At 31.5% G+C, this 13,863-nt stretch overlaps 1 long non-coding RNA gene across 2 annotated transcripts in view; it reads right to left on the bottom strand.

Annotated features, from left to right (window-relative positions):
- LOC105484644 (uncharacterized) overlaps positions 1-13,863 on the bottom strand; it is a 199,112-nt gene that overhangs the window by 30,743 nt on the left and 154,506 nt on the right. Inside the window, exon 1 of one of the 2 annotated variants that reach the window (XR_011608616.1) lies at positions 6,854-6,892. The exons of the other annotated variant lie outside the window; for it this stretch is intronic. This is a non-coding gene — a long non-coding RNA (uncharacterized lncRNA). Of the gene's footprint in view, positions 1-6,853; positions 6,893-13,863 lie in introns of those variants that run through there. 2 annotated transcript variants of the gene reach the window in all.

Here is a 13,863-nt window from a genome sequence, read left to right as displayed (position 1 = left end):
TTTTGACTATGTTGAACATAAATGTTTCTGCTCCCAGGGTAGTTATCTATATATTTTTGTTGATTAGTAAGTTGGTGCCTGTGTTATCAGCCTATATTTGGTTACATGCTTAATATGACCCTGTGTCTTTTAAAATACGTTGTCAACTGTTAAAACCAAGCTTAAGAGTCTACAATATATAGGTTTTGGTGATTATGCACTTAGTGTACCAATCCACCTAAAAGGAATCTACAATTTTAAGGTTCTAACAGGAAAATTCATGCATTTATTTATCATCTTGAATGGAAATGACCCTTTCTGTCCAGGAAACTTCATTATTTTCTTAGGACTGCCTTGACAAATTACCACAAATTTGTGGCTCAAAACAACAAAAATTATCTCTGGAAGTTAGGTGTCTAAAATGAAGAATTGCTATTTCCATGGTCTCAGGAGGCTCTAGGTGACCATCATTTCCATGCCTTTTTCTAAGCTTTAGGCTTGGCTGGCAATCCTTGATCTTTGGCTTGTAGATCCATCACTTCAATTTCTGCCTATGTTGTCAGGTGACATTTCTGCTGTGTGCGCAACTGTCCCTTTCTCTTTGACTCTTCTCTTAAAGAAAGTAGTCATATTAGATCAAGGATCTGCTTATTCCTGTATGAACACATTATAATGTACATGTACATCTCAATTATATCCACAAAGATTATTACCTAGTAAGTTCCTATTCACAGTGGCAGAGGTTAGGATCTCCACATAATCTTTCTAGAGAAGTCAGTTCAACCCATAACGTAAGCCATTATCTATCATTAAGCACATAAAGCACTGACAATGGAAAAGAGAAATTGAGAAATCCTTGACAAATTTTAGTAATCAATTAAATGACAAAAAACTCTGTGTAATATCTTTACACTCAAAGACTACTTGTGAAACCCGCTAAAAAAGTGACAAAGATTCTCTATCATCTATTGAGCTTCAGATTTGACAAAGCTATACCAACTCCAAATAAAATGTCATTTTTTTGGAAAATGTTATGTTTTCCATTCTTTGTTATGTCAAGTGGATATTTATGTGAATTATTTAAATAAACAAACTTTAGATAAAAAATAATTGTGTTGCTTGTTAAACAATTAAATTCTCCACAAGCTTTTATAAGTAAAAGAAGCAGCATTCAGAGAAGGGGTGGGATGTCATGTCATATGAGGATTTATAGCCATTGTTTAGATATTTTTGGCACTTATTTAAGTTACACAGGATTAAAATAATGGGATGGAATCGTGTTATTTTTATTTTTAAAAAATGGTTGTGTCTCCAGTATTAAGAGCAAACTTTCTGAGATAAAACAGGAAACTACTCATTCTAGCAATCCAAGTTAGAGATTATGGGAATCAATGAAAGGCATTTAATTCTGGATATGTTATTAAGGTAGAACCAATAGTTTTTCCATGGTGCAGTGGGTATAGATTTTAGGGCATGGAATAAAAGCTAAGAATAGTCCTGGAATAGTCCAAGCGTTTTGGCCTGATAGAATTACCACCAACGAAGAGAATGGATGAGACTGAGAGAAACTAAGACAAAATCAGGAATTTAATTTTGAACACATTACATTTGATATGTTGATTATTCACATATACATTTTGGATATGTTTGCATGTAATTATTATTTAAAGCTCTTGGGTGGGAAGAAATCACCACACAAATCAGTGTGAACAAGAAGAGAAAAATAATAAGAACTGAGCTGTGATGCATTTCAACATTAGTGCTGGTCATGGATAAGAGGAGGAAGAGGCAAAGATATAAGATGCAAAAACCCAAGTGAAGGTACAACATCAAGAAGGAAGGAGCAATGCACTATTTCAAATGAAAACAAAACAAAACAAAACAAAACTGAGATTAACTTGTATTTGGTGGGATTAACCTGTATTTGGATTGGGGTGCTTTCCTCTCATGTGATAATTTAGCTAGATGGTGTCTGTATAGGTAAAGTTAATCTACTGTACCCAGAGGCAGTGGATTTTCCTGAATTCTTAAATCTGAGCCTTTGTAGAAAATTTGTATCCTCTTAAAACTGTAATTTTGTTTATTCTTCATATTCTCAAAAACAGAATTTGAATAATAACTAATATTTTGGGATAGGCATAAGACTTAGTTTCAAAATGTATATTGAGAGAGAGAGAGAGATAATTTTATTTTCTACAGTGAAAATGATGCCTAAAATTTTTCTCAATTGTGAATAAATGACTCAGTCATAAGTATGGTGATATGATTTGGTTCTCTGTTCCCACCTAAATTTCATGTTGAATGGTAATCCCAAATGTTGGAGGTGGGGCCTCGTGGGAGATGGTTAGATCATGGGTATGATTTCTAATGGTTTAGCCCTGCTGTCTCATGATAGAGTTCAAAAGTGTGTAGCACCTCCCCTAGCTCTCTCTATTCCTCCTACTCCTGCCATGTATGAAGTGCTGGCTCCCGCATTGCCTTTCACCATATTGTACAGCCTGTACAATATGAGGCCTCCCCTGCCATGTACAGCCTGCAGAATTGTGAGTCAATTAAAGTTCTTTTCTTTATAAATTACCCAGTCTCCAGTAGTTCTTTATAGCAGTGTGAGAGTGGACTAATACTCTTGGTTAGTTTAATAAACACCCTGCTGGGCTAGGAAATGTCTTATGTGCTGATTATAAATTGATGAGCAAAATTAACAATCCTTCACCTCAGAAGCACATGAATGGAGAAGGTAGATATTAAGCAAATAATGACACAAAGATATTCTTAGACATATGATGCGTTATAGATGCTTACAATGACTGGAATACAAGGAACTATGGAGATAAAACTTTGGTATCATTAAAATAATCCATCCAAAAATATTGACTATAAAATGGTAAACTTCAAGATCATGGATAATTAGCCTTGAGATCACAGACAGACTTCAAATGACGTTAGTCTGAAATTGCATGCAAAATCTTGCAAGAGTGTGAATAAGCAATTTTCCCCAGGCAATTAGACTGATAGCTATCATCTATTGCCAAACAGTCCTTTGACCCTGAAAGTTTATAAAAAATACTCCAGAAGAATACTAAAATGTTATTTCTAACACCCTGCAGTTTCAAAACAACCAGATGTTTGGAAGCATGAGAACACATATACGGATGATTGACTAAGTTTCAGTTTCATATAAATGTTTTGACAGCAAGTACTTGTTGTAAAAAATGCAAATTAGCTCATTAGTGTGGAGATAAAGCAATTAATGCTGGAATATGACCAGACATTAAGATTCATAGGATGAAATGAGGATTAAAATTCTCCTTACTTGAAGGTAGATAGATTTTTCTTAAGATTTTGTAAGAGAAGAGAATAAGCCAAGAGAACAAAAATTTTAGAAGGATTTAATAAAATATCCACTTCACTCAAACGTTGTTAAATTTTAAAATCAGCGCACAAATGGGTATTAATGCATTGGTCAATGCACTTTATTTTTAGCTGTGGAAAACTATAATAATTTATAGAATGTTATAGAGAGTAACGGAGCAGAAAAATACTAAGGCTCCATTTTGTTCTTTTTCTTCTTTCTACACCCCATCCATGAGGAAACAGGGTCTCTGCGTTACATTACTTATCCACAAATATTTGTTTACTTGTGTGCTATATACATGTCACTGTGCTAGAGGAAAGAACAAAACCAAAGAGAGGTAACCTGTAGTTACAGATTCCATTCTAATCTTAGTAGCTGGAGATTACCTTTGAATGTTATAATTTATGTAGGGTTTTTGTTTTCTGAGACAAATGGCAGAGAATGTCTTAAGCCTGTTTAGTATATCTTCTTCATTGAACATCTCAGAAACATTTCCTGAACCCAAATATCTATTCGTTGCTCAGGGGTATAAAAATATTTCTCCTAAATTTAAAATGCTGTAATATTCCAGTTCGCACCCAAATTTAGCCTTTATATTTTTTTGAATGAGATTTTCTGTATAACCACTTTGCTATTTTTGGTAGTTTGGATTCTTCAGGATATTAATTTTCAAAATGAGTCACATCCAAGGCATGGTCATAAAAGTTTTCACACCAGAACTAACGGAATTAAATATTAGAAACTTTGGAGATTGGACTGTTAATCTTTCTTCAAAATCATTTATTTGTTCTGTATAAAATACAAATGCTTCATTGGTTACATTTTTAAAGACATATTTTATCTCATAAAATATGGTATTTATTCAATGGAAAAACAAAGAAACAAAAATGTACACAGAACATTGGTTTAGAGGGTTGCTTTTAGGGGGCAGCACTGTTTGTGTCTTCTCTCTTGATCTGACATAAGACTTTATTCAGTTGTTCTGAAGATCGCATTCCACAAAAATTATCAACATAGAAATTTATTAACTTAAAAATAAACTTCACAGGTAATAGAAAATTCTGAAAAATTAGCAATTTTTAAATTTATTACTGTGAAGGCTATTTGAGATAATTTGTAAGAAAACCAAGCTAGTCAAGACTAAGAAAACATTTAGCATACAATACCTAGTACTATAGTATAGTCTTGTGTTACAATATCCAAAGATCTAGTTACTATAGCCAGTTCAGGCAAACATTTATTTCTGAATATTTTTCTCTGTAAGACAGATCAAAATGTTATATATTACCAGTTTTATGTCTAACCTAAGACAATTCAATTCAATTATCTAAAATGTATGTATGTTTTAAAAAATTTCAGACCAGAACATCATCTAATAAAATAATAAATACTTATGTCTTATTTCAAACATTTCAATCATGTTGCCATTGCATTAATAGGAATTTCAGTATAGCTATGCTTAATACTTCAAGAATAAGCAAATCTTGAATGCCTGTTTATGCAACACTGAATGCTCCAGAAATTCAGACATAAGCTCATTAGAGAAATAGATGGAAACACACAGGGCGAGGAAAGCATTTTCTAAAAGATTCATAGCGAACAGCCTGGCTATGGGCTACTGTATTTTTCTTGTTTATAAATCTCTAAACATTTTGAGTTTGTTTGTCACCTCACAGTTTGATGAGGAGGTATCTTTATTGGTATTTTAATTATAAATGATGTTAAAAGAAAAATTTCAAAAATATAAAAACAATCCTCCACATTTTGGTGACTGACAGCATAGATTTAAATTTTATTATTTCTGTGTTCTATTTTGCAAAATGAAATACTTGTAACCCTATAGCAAATTGCTTTCAGCAGCATATTCATAACATTATGTTGAACATAACATCATGTGGATCTCTCTTATGGAGAAAAGCTTGTAAAGAATAATCAGTACTAAGAACTCTTTAGCTCTGTATATACAAGGTTTAAAATTATCTTTATACAATATTCGTATCACATTCAGTCATTTCTGGAGGTTCTAGTTAGCCAGAATATTGTAGAGAGAAAAATGTATATATATTTTTTCCAATTGCAAACTTAGAACAAAAAAAAGACTAGTGAAAAGGTTTTATAAATTAACAATATATAAGTATTTTAATTTATATTTATTAACATAATTATAAAATATATTAATAATTAGGACATTTTGGAGTAAAATGTTAATATCTTCTTTGAAGAAAAAAGTATAATATAATAATACATGTAAGTCTGTATTGTCAGCATGTCAATTTATGGATGCCTTACTCTATCACTATTTCCAAGAGTGATAATAGAGGAAGAATAATAAGAGTCAGGGATCTAAAATTTCCTTTCATTTTCAGAAGAAACATTGGCCATTATAATTTGGCCTCTATTTGGAGATAGTAAAAGTTTATTGTTGTTTTAAAAGGATTAGTAGTTCTTCCTTTCTACTCTTTATGATTGGGGATTCATAACATAGCAAAAAAAGATATTAAATATCAACTTAATATAATTAAAATTTGCTTAAACTTAAAGTCTCATCCTGTACTTGTGGATTTCTTATATTTAGTGGAGGCATTATACACATAGCAAAATATCATTTAAAGGTGAGTAAATCAAAGAAATATTGCCTTCTGGGGTATAGTGGTCACATAAAGGAGATACACCTCTGGATTGGCTAGATTGTACATCACAGACAGGCTCCATCTGACCCCTTTACTGTGTAAGAACTGGCTAGACCCAGGAAGGGCAGTCTCCCCAGCCAGAAAAGTTCTTTTTTTTAATCTAAGTAATAATTTCTTTTCGATCTTTATTAAAATATTTATCATTGTGCATCCATGATCTACATTTTCAAAAATCTGTGATGTGAACTAACATTGGACCTAGATCTTCCACTTTGTTTTCATTATAGCTTGTCAATGAAGCATGTTTATTTAACTGGTCAAGTAGTTTTTAATTTGAAGGAAATTCGTAATGAAAGAAATATAGTTTTCTTTATTTTTATGAACAATTAACTCACTGTTGTTGGAGAAAGACTGAACTATTACCAAACAAAAAGAAAAAGAAAAGTAAACACCATCAAAAACAAACTACAGTATTTCCTCCTCTAATTAATAAGTTATGAGATTTAAAGGAAAACAAAATATGCAATTTTCACATTAACTTTCATTCAACTCCAAACCTCAAAAGATGACAGCTTCCTTAGAATAGTGGGAAAAACATATTTGTATATTAGGCTTGTAATTCTTCTTATCATTATGTCATGTATCCTCATTTTTGTTATCTAATAGGTGTAAATTGACAAAATCTAGTTTAACTTAAAAGTATATAGCTATATATGATATAACAGTGGAACAGGAATTATGAAGTGATGGAAGAGTCCTTAGATAGAGTCAAATTACTGAGAAGAACCATTATTTTACTGATCAGGATTCAGTTATAATCATAGAAATGAACCATTCTTTAACTCCCATATATCTTTCCTCATAATGTTAATTTCTTTTGTTGCCTTACATAGGATTTAGTTCAGCACCTCTTCTCATAACTTTGAACTTCCATGGCAATGGAACTCATCGCTAAACATTACATTCTAAATTCTTGATTACTCTGATATGCTTTCCATAATACAAATTTAAGGTGCAGGTTAGTGTAAAAATATAAGAGAAGACAGAAATAGTACAGACCTCTAATCATAGTCCAAATAAATCTTATTTTCAAATAGAGGGTATTGAGTCTACGAAATTGAATGCATTGAATGAGAAAGACTAATGGTTTTTATTTTTGAAAATTTTCTTTTACTTTTAATTGACAATTGTATATATTTATGAGGTACAATTTGATATTTTGATGTTTACTTTGTGTAATGAATCAATCAAACTAATAAACATATCCATTATATCACATACTTATTAACTTTTGTGGTGAAGACATTTTAAATTTCATTTTTAAACCATTTTAATACGTTATTATTAGTTATTGACACTATTCTGTGCAATACATCACTACAGTTTATGCTTCCTGTCTAGGTGAAACTCTTTACTCTTTGATTAATATTTTCTTTTTCCCCTTCTCTCCGATCCCAAGGTCTCTGGTAACTACTGTTACACCATCTAGAATTATGAATTTGATTTACTTAGATTCCACATATAAGTGAGATCTTGCAGTATTTGTCTTTCTGTGTCTGGCTCATTTTACTTAGCATACTGCCCTCCAGGTTCATCCATGTTTTGGTAAATGATAGAATTTATTCTTTTATAAGGGTTGAATACTTTTCTGTTGTATGTACATACACTCCACATTTTTATTCTATTCATCATCGATGGGCACTCAGATAGCTTCCAAATCTTAAATATTATAAATAATGCTGCAATGAACATGGAAGTACAAATATCTCTTCCACCTGCTGATTTTTTATCTTTTGGATGTATACCCAGTAGTGGGATTGCTGGATCACCTGGTAGTTCTATTTTTTTCCTTTTTTAAGGAACCTCCATATTGTCTTTCATAATGTCTATATTAATTTACAGTTCTACCAATAATATGCAAGTCTCCTCTATTTTTCACATCTTCTACAACTGTTATCTTTCATCTTTTTGATGACAGCCCTTCTTACAAGTCTGAGGTGATATCTCATTGTGGTTTTAGTTTGCATTTCCTTGATGATTAGTGATGTTGAGTATTTTTCACATATCTGTTTGTCATTTGTATGTCTTCTTTTGAGAAATGTCTTTTCAAGTCCTTTGCTCGGTTTTCAGTCTGATTGTTTTCTTTCTATAGAGTTGACTTATTTACATATTTTATATATTAGTTCCTTAACAAATGTATGCTTTTCAAATATTTTCTCCCAGTTTGTGAGTTGTCACTTCATTTTATTAATTTCTTCTGTTTAATATTTAATCAAAGTAGCTATACTTAAAATAGAAGAAGTTTCAGATAAAAAGCAAAAATCAAATAAGCAAATACAGTTGTCCCTCGGTATCCATGAGGCATTGATTGGTTCCAAGATTCCTTGCAGATATTAAAATTCATGCATGCTTAATCTCTTATATAAAATGATATAGTATTTGTATATAACCTATGCATATCCTCCCATCTACCTTAAGTCATCATTATATTACATGTAATACTTAATACAGCAGCTGGGCGCGGTGTCTCACGCCTGTAATCCAAGCACTTTGGGAGTCTGAGGCGGGTGGATCAGGAGGTCAGGGGTTTGAGACCAGACTGACCAACATGGTGAAACCCTGTCTCTAATAAAAATACAGAAATTAGCTGGGTGTGCTGGCACACACCCGTGATCCCAGCTACTCGGGAGACTGAGGCAGGAGAATGACTTGAGCCTGGGAGGCAGAGGTTGCAGTGAGCTGAGATTGCACCACTGCACTCCAGCCTGGGCAACAGAGTGAGACTCTGTCTCAAAAAAAAAAAAAAAAAAAAGCATAAAAGTTATGAAAATAGTTGTTACACTGTATTGTTTTAGGAATAATGACAAGGAAATAATATCTGTACATGTTCAGTACAGACACAACTTTTTTTGCTAAGTATTTTTGATCCAGTTGTGGAATCCATGGATGCAGAACACACATATGTGTAGAGTCTACTGTATTAACTATGTAATTCCTGTAGTAACAACATCAAATATGTAAAACAAATGGTAAGAGGATACTGATTTTTTATTTGTTTATTTATTGATTTATTTTCCATGAAAGTTACTAAGTAAATTTTAATCTTATTTAAAAAATGAGATTTATAAACTAAAATGGAAATTATTAGGTTTTCCGTAATGGACAAAAAGCTTTAGGGCTCCTGGATAAGTTTCAGTGGTCCTATGTTGCAGTAAATGTTTTCATTCAAATGTTGATATTTCTACTTTGCTCATTTACAATGATTTCAAAATGTCAAAAATACAAAGGTCAGTCCTTAGTTGACCCCTAATATTATTAAGATTGTTTTCAAGTGGTAAACCTAAGGCATAGCATCCTATTTCTATACAGCCACAACTATACAGGTCCATGAACACCAAACACCATTTAAAAGTACACATACAGATGTACATCTACACACATACACACAAATTTGTAGAGAGACAGCAAAGTCTGCTGTCAGTAATTATGGATTTCAATAATAATAGCAAACCATTTCAAGGTTGACTTTATGCTGATTTTTAGTTTTATTTGTTATTGATCAATGTGGCAATGGAATTAAAGAAAAGTATGTATTTCCAAAGAAAATTCAGTACATTAAGGCAAACAATAGTATTTATAAACCAAACAAAAATAAACCAGATAAATGAAGCTTTGTTGAAAATGCATACCCTTAAATGTAAAATTGATAAGAGGATATGTTAAGATCATAAAATGCTTAAATAGAGTTGTTGTTTTATTCAAAATGATCAATACAGGTCCAAAGTCCCTATGCATAACTTATCAAGCTGTATCAAACCCACTTACCCAATTATGTAACACTTTTTCTATTTTGTATTTTGTTTTTACAGTAATTTTTATTTTACAAAGTAAAGAATAAAAAGAAAAAGATGTGTATTCCTTTTGTTAATCTAATTTTTTGTGCATTAATTTTTTTCTTTAAATGTGATCTACACAGTTACTGAATTCAGAGGTCCTGCCAAAAGTATTGTGGTTTATATTTTTGGCTTTCTCTCCATAGCTACTCATTTATTATATTAAATAGAAAACAAATTTTCTTTTGATCACTAATTTCCAATTGTTAATTAAATGTGAAATACCATACTAATATTTCCTCTATATTTGTAAAGTCAATAATTGAATAGAAGGGATATAACTTTGCTTCTTTTTATTAAATCTGTATCAGAAATGTCTCCTATTTTAGATTAAGAATAGTTATATATAATATATATTGTTAATGCATAATGACTTTAACATTAATTTATAATTAGAATTTAGAATTCTTATCTTAAAACTTCAATTGAGATTTCTTCCTATTTCCAGACAATTCTGTCCTATACAGGTGAGGCATTTTATTGATGAAAATGCAAATGCTTGCTCTGTATTGTGCGTGAAAGGTCAAAGCAATTTTATATCTGCTTCTACAAAATATTTTACTTCAAATAAATCTCTGGATTAATACTTTATTGGGATAGATTTATTTCCTAAATTTTATTTTTTAGAACTTTGCCCTTTCAATTTTAACTGGTACTAAGAAATTACATTCTGCCTCTTCTCCTGAAATAGGAAAATGTCAGGGAAGGGAAGTGACTGTCAACACAATAATAAAACCTGAGAATTCTGGTGCACTTCAGATAAGCATCCAGGCTTACATGTGTTTATCAGGTTTGAATTAAATATTCAATATTTCATCAATTAGTAGCACAAAAGTCATTATATTTTGATGTGCTGTACTAAGGTGATTATGATATATTAGATGTACTCTGAAAACTTAAAGAAGTAGAAAAAAATTTGATTTTTGATGAACATACTTGATATGACACATTTTTAATAAAATGAAGTAAATTTTACTATACATTTGTAATAAATTTATGATTTAAAAATATAAGTAAATGGTTATAGTGGTCCCGTTTCTGGTTGAGGAGCTATATATTTGGGATCAAAGTGCATCAACTATTCAAAGAAACAAGTTAAATAACTAGAACAAAGAGTAGAAAATGACTGACAAATACTAAATGTTCACTAGAGAAATCCAGTAGTCTCCTCTTACACACAGTTTTATTTTCATAGTTTCAGTTATTTGTGGTCAATCAAAGACTGAAAAGTACAGTAAGATATTTTGGAAGAGAAAAGGAAAGGTTGAGAGGCAGAGGCATCACATTCAAATAAATTTTATTATATTGTTATATTTGTTCTATTTTATTATTAGTTGTTATTGCTAAGTATTACTGTTAATCTCTTACTGTGCCTAATTTATAAATTAAACTTCATTAAAGATGTGTGTGTGTGTATAGGAAAAAATAGCAGTTTCAGGCATCTACTGGGGGTCTTGGAACGTATCCTCCACAGATAAAACGGGACTACTACTGTATCATTATTTCTATTTTAAACATGATTTAATTGAGGTTTACACAGGGTAAGTATTCGCAAAGAGTAAAAACTTCATCGGAGTTAAAGTTCTTTGCAATAATGATAAGTATTGTGGTGATGATGATAATTGTCATCATGGAAATGGTGATGATGCTAATTACTGTTTATCAAGACATTATGTCTGACAGAAAGTGCTGAGAGATTTATGCACAGTATGTCATACATCTTCCAAGAAACCTGGGAAGTAGATATAATCTGTATTAGATACTCATTTTATAACCTGCAGGGTATGGTCAAATTAATACATTGTTTTAAACTGACTCAAAATTCCATGATCTTAACCGTGGTTAAGTAGTGTACTGTTGAACATGACATATAAGATAAAAAGATACAGGTTTCTAAAAAGTATTCTATGTGTTTAAGAATATAAAATAATTTAAGACTAATAAATGTATGATAGCCCTTTGACAAGTAGATGCCTTTAGAATACAGAAATGATTAAGATAAAATTCAAATGACACCAAGAAAACATTTAAATTGAGTGTGATTTAAACTTCTGTATATAAAAATATGACTGGATAGTGGATATTAAGCTTCTCTATGCATTAAACACAACTATGCAAAATGCATAAAACACAAAATGAACCATTTAAAACATTGGACATAAACCAAATAACCTATGATATAGTGTGTCAAGATCCCAGCTAAAAGGCAAGTTCAATGAAATAAAACTGATACTGAGATCCGTGTTTTCTGGTTACAGCATTGGCTGTGGTGTGACAGAGGCATGGAGGACTGGGAGAAAGCTGTATCTTACAGCATATGGCTTCGCTAAATAAACATTAAATACTTTCTGCAGGATATCCTAAGACTGTACCATCTATCATATGTAATGACTGGCAGATCATTAAAAATTACCTGGAGTACTAGGAGAGAGTATCAAATAGCATAAAAATCAAAATAAAAAACAGGTAACACAGCCAACTCATAACTGATACTGATAAGGGTGATATCAAGCATGATCATTATAATAACTATGATTAATATCTTAAGGATAGTAGACAAAAAAGTAGAATTTCGTGAGAAAACTTGAATCCACTAAGCAAGAACATCTAGAACTGAAAAAGAACATAACTAAGTTAAAGTATTTATATATGTATATATCAGTTAATATAAACATACATTAAGTATTGCATAAATGGTGTTAAATAGTAGAGTAGACCCAGCAGAAGATTAGTAAAGTGGAATTTAGTTATCTCAATAGAAAATACCCAGATTAAAACAGAAGAGGAAATTTATGGAACATAGTGAAAAATATAATACATATATAATTTAAGTTATAGGAGAAGAGTAAGTTCAGTAGATTTTTTTTTATTTTATTTTATTTTATTTTATTTTTATTTTTTTTTTTTTTTTGAGACAGAGTCTCCCTCTGTTGCCCAGGCTGGAATGCAGTGGCCGGATCTCAGCTCGCTGCAAGCTCTGCCTCCAGGGTTTACGCCATTCTCCTGCCTCAGCCTCCTGTGTAGCTGGGACTACAGGGGCCCGCCACCTCGCCCGGCTAGTTTTTTGTATCTTTTAGTAGAGATGGGGTTTCACGTGTTAGCCAGGATGGTCTCGATCTCCTGACCTCGTGATCCGCCCGTCTCGGCCTCCCAAAGTGCTGGGATTACAGGCTTGAGCCACCGCGCCCGGCGTTTAGTAGATAATTTTCTAAATCTGTTGAAAAGTATTAATTTACAGATTCTAAAGATTCTATGAAGTCCAAGCATTAAAAACACAAAACAAAAACAAAAACAAAACAAAACAGAACAAAAAAAACGCGAGCACATTCTGGCAATCTGCTGAAAATTAGGCAAACAAAAATATTAACAAGTGTAATCAGAAAAAAAAATACACTTTCCTTTCACAAGAGCAGTTAAAACTAACTGCTGGATTCTCAAAAGAAACCTTGTAAGCATGAAAGCAAAGAAATGGTACCTTTTGGTGCTGAAATATAATTCCTTAATTCTGTAGATACTGAAAATGTGTTTTTTTTAAATTCTGACAAATATAATGACATTTTTCTGACAGCAATTCTGAACTAAAAGAAATAATAAAATAAACTAACATAAACAATTTTAAAAGAATTAAACCAATGTATAAGAAGAAATGAAAAGCATCACTACATAAAACAATAGCCTTTGGAGATTAAAATATATGCAAATTTGAAATTTATAAAAACAATGGAAAGAATGTGGAATGCGGTTAAGTGGAAGTTGTGTAAGCTCCTTGCATTTTCCTGTTAATGATGAAAGTACATATTTAAAGTTGACTGCAAGTAGGACATCCAATTTAATCAGGAAGCAAGCCTTGAGAAATATAAATAACCACTAATAAGTTAAAGGAAAACATCTCAACAAAAATAATTGATCTTAAAGCAGATAAAAATTAAGACAGATACAAACAAAACAGAAAAGACATAAAAAGAGGGAAATATAGAAATGATTATGTTGAGTGTAAATGAATTCC

This window comes from Macaca nemestrina, chromosome 1, assembly GCF_043159975.1.
Source record: "Macaca nemestrina isolate mMacNem1 chromosome 1, mMacNem.hap1, whole genome shotgun sequence".
NCBI classification, from domain to species: Eukaryota; Metazoa; Chordata; class Mammalia; order Primates; family Cercopithecidae; genus Macaca; species Macaca nemestrina.
Note: the sequence above shows the minus strand (reverse complement) of the source record. Positions and strands in the feature narration are given on the sequence as shown.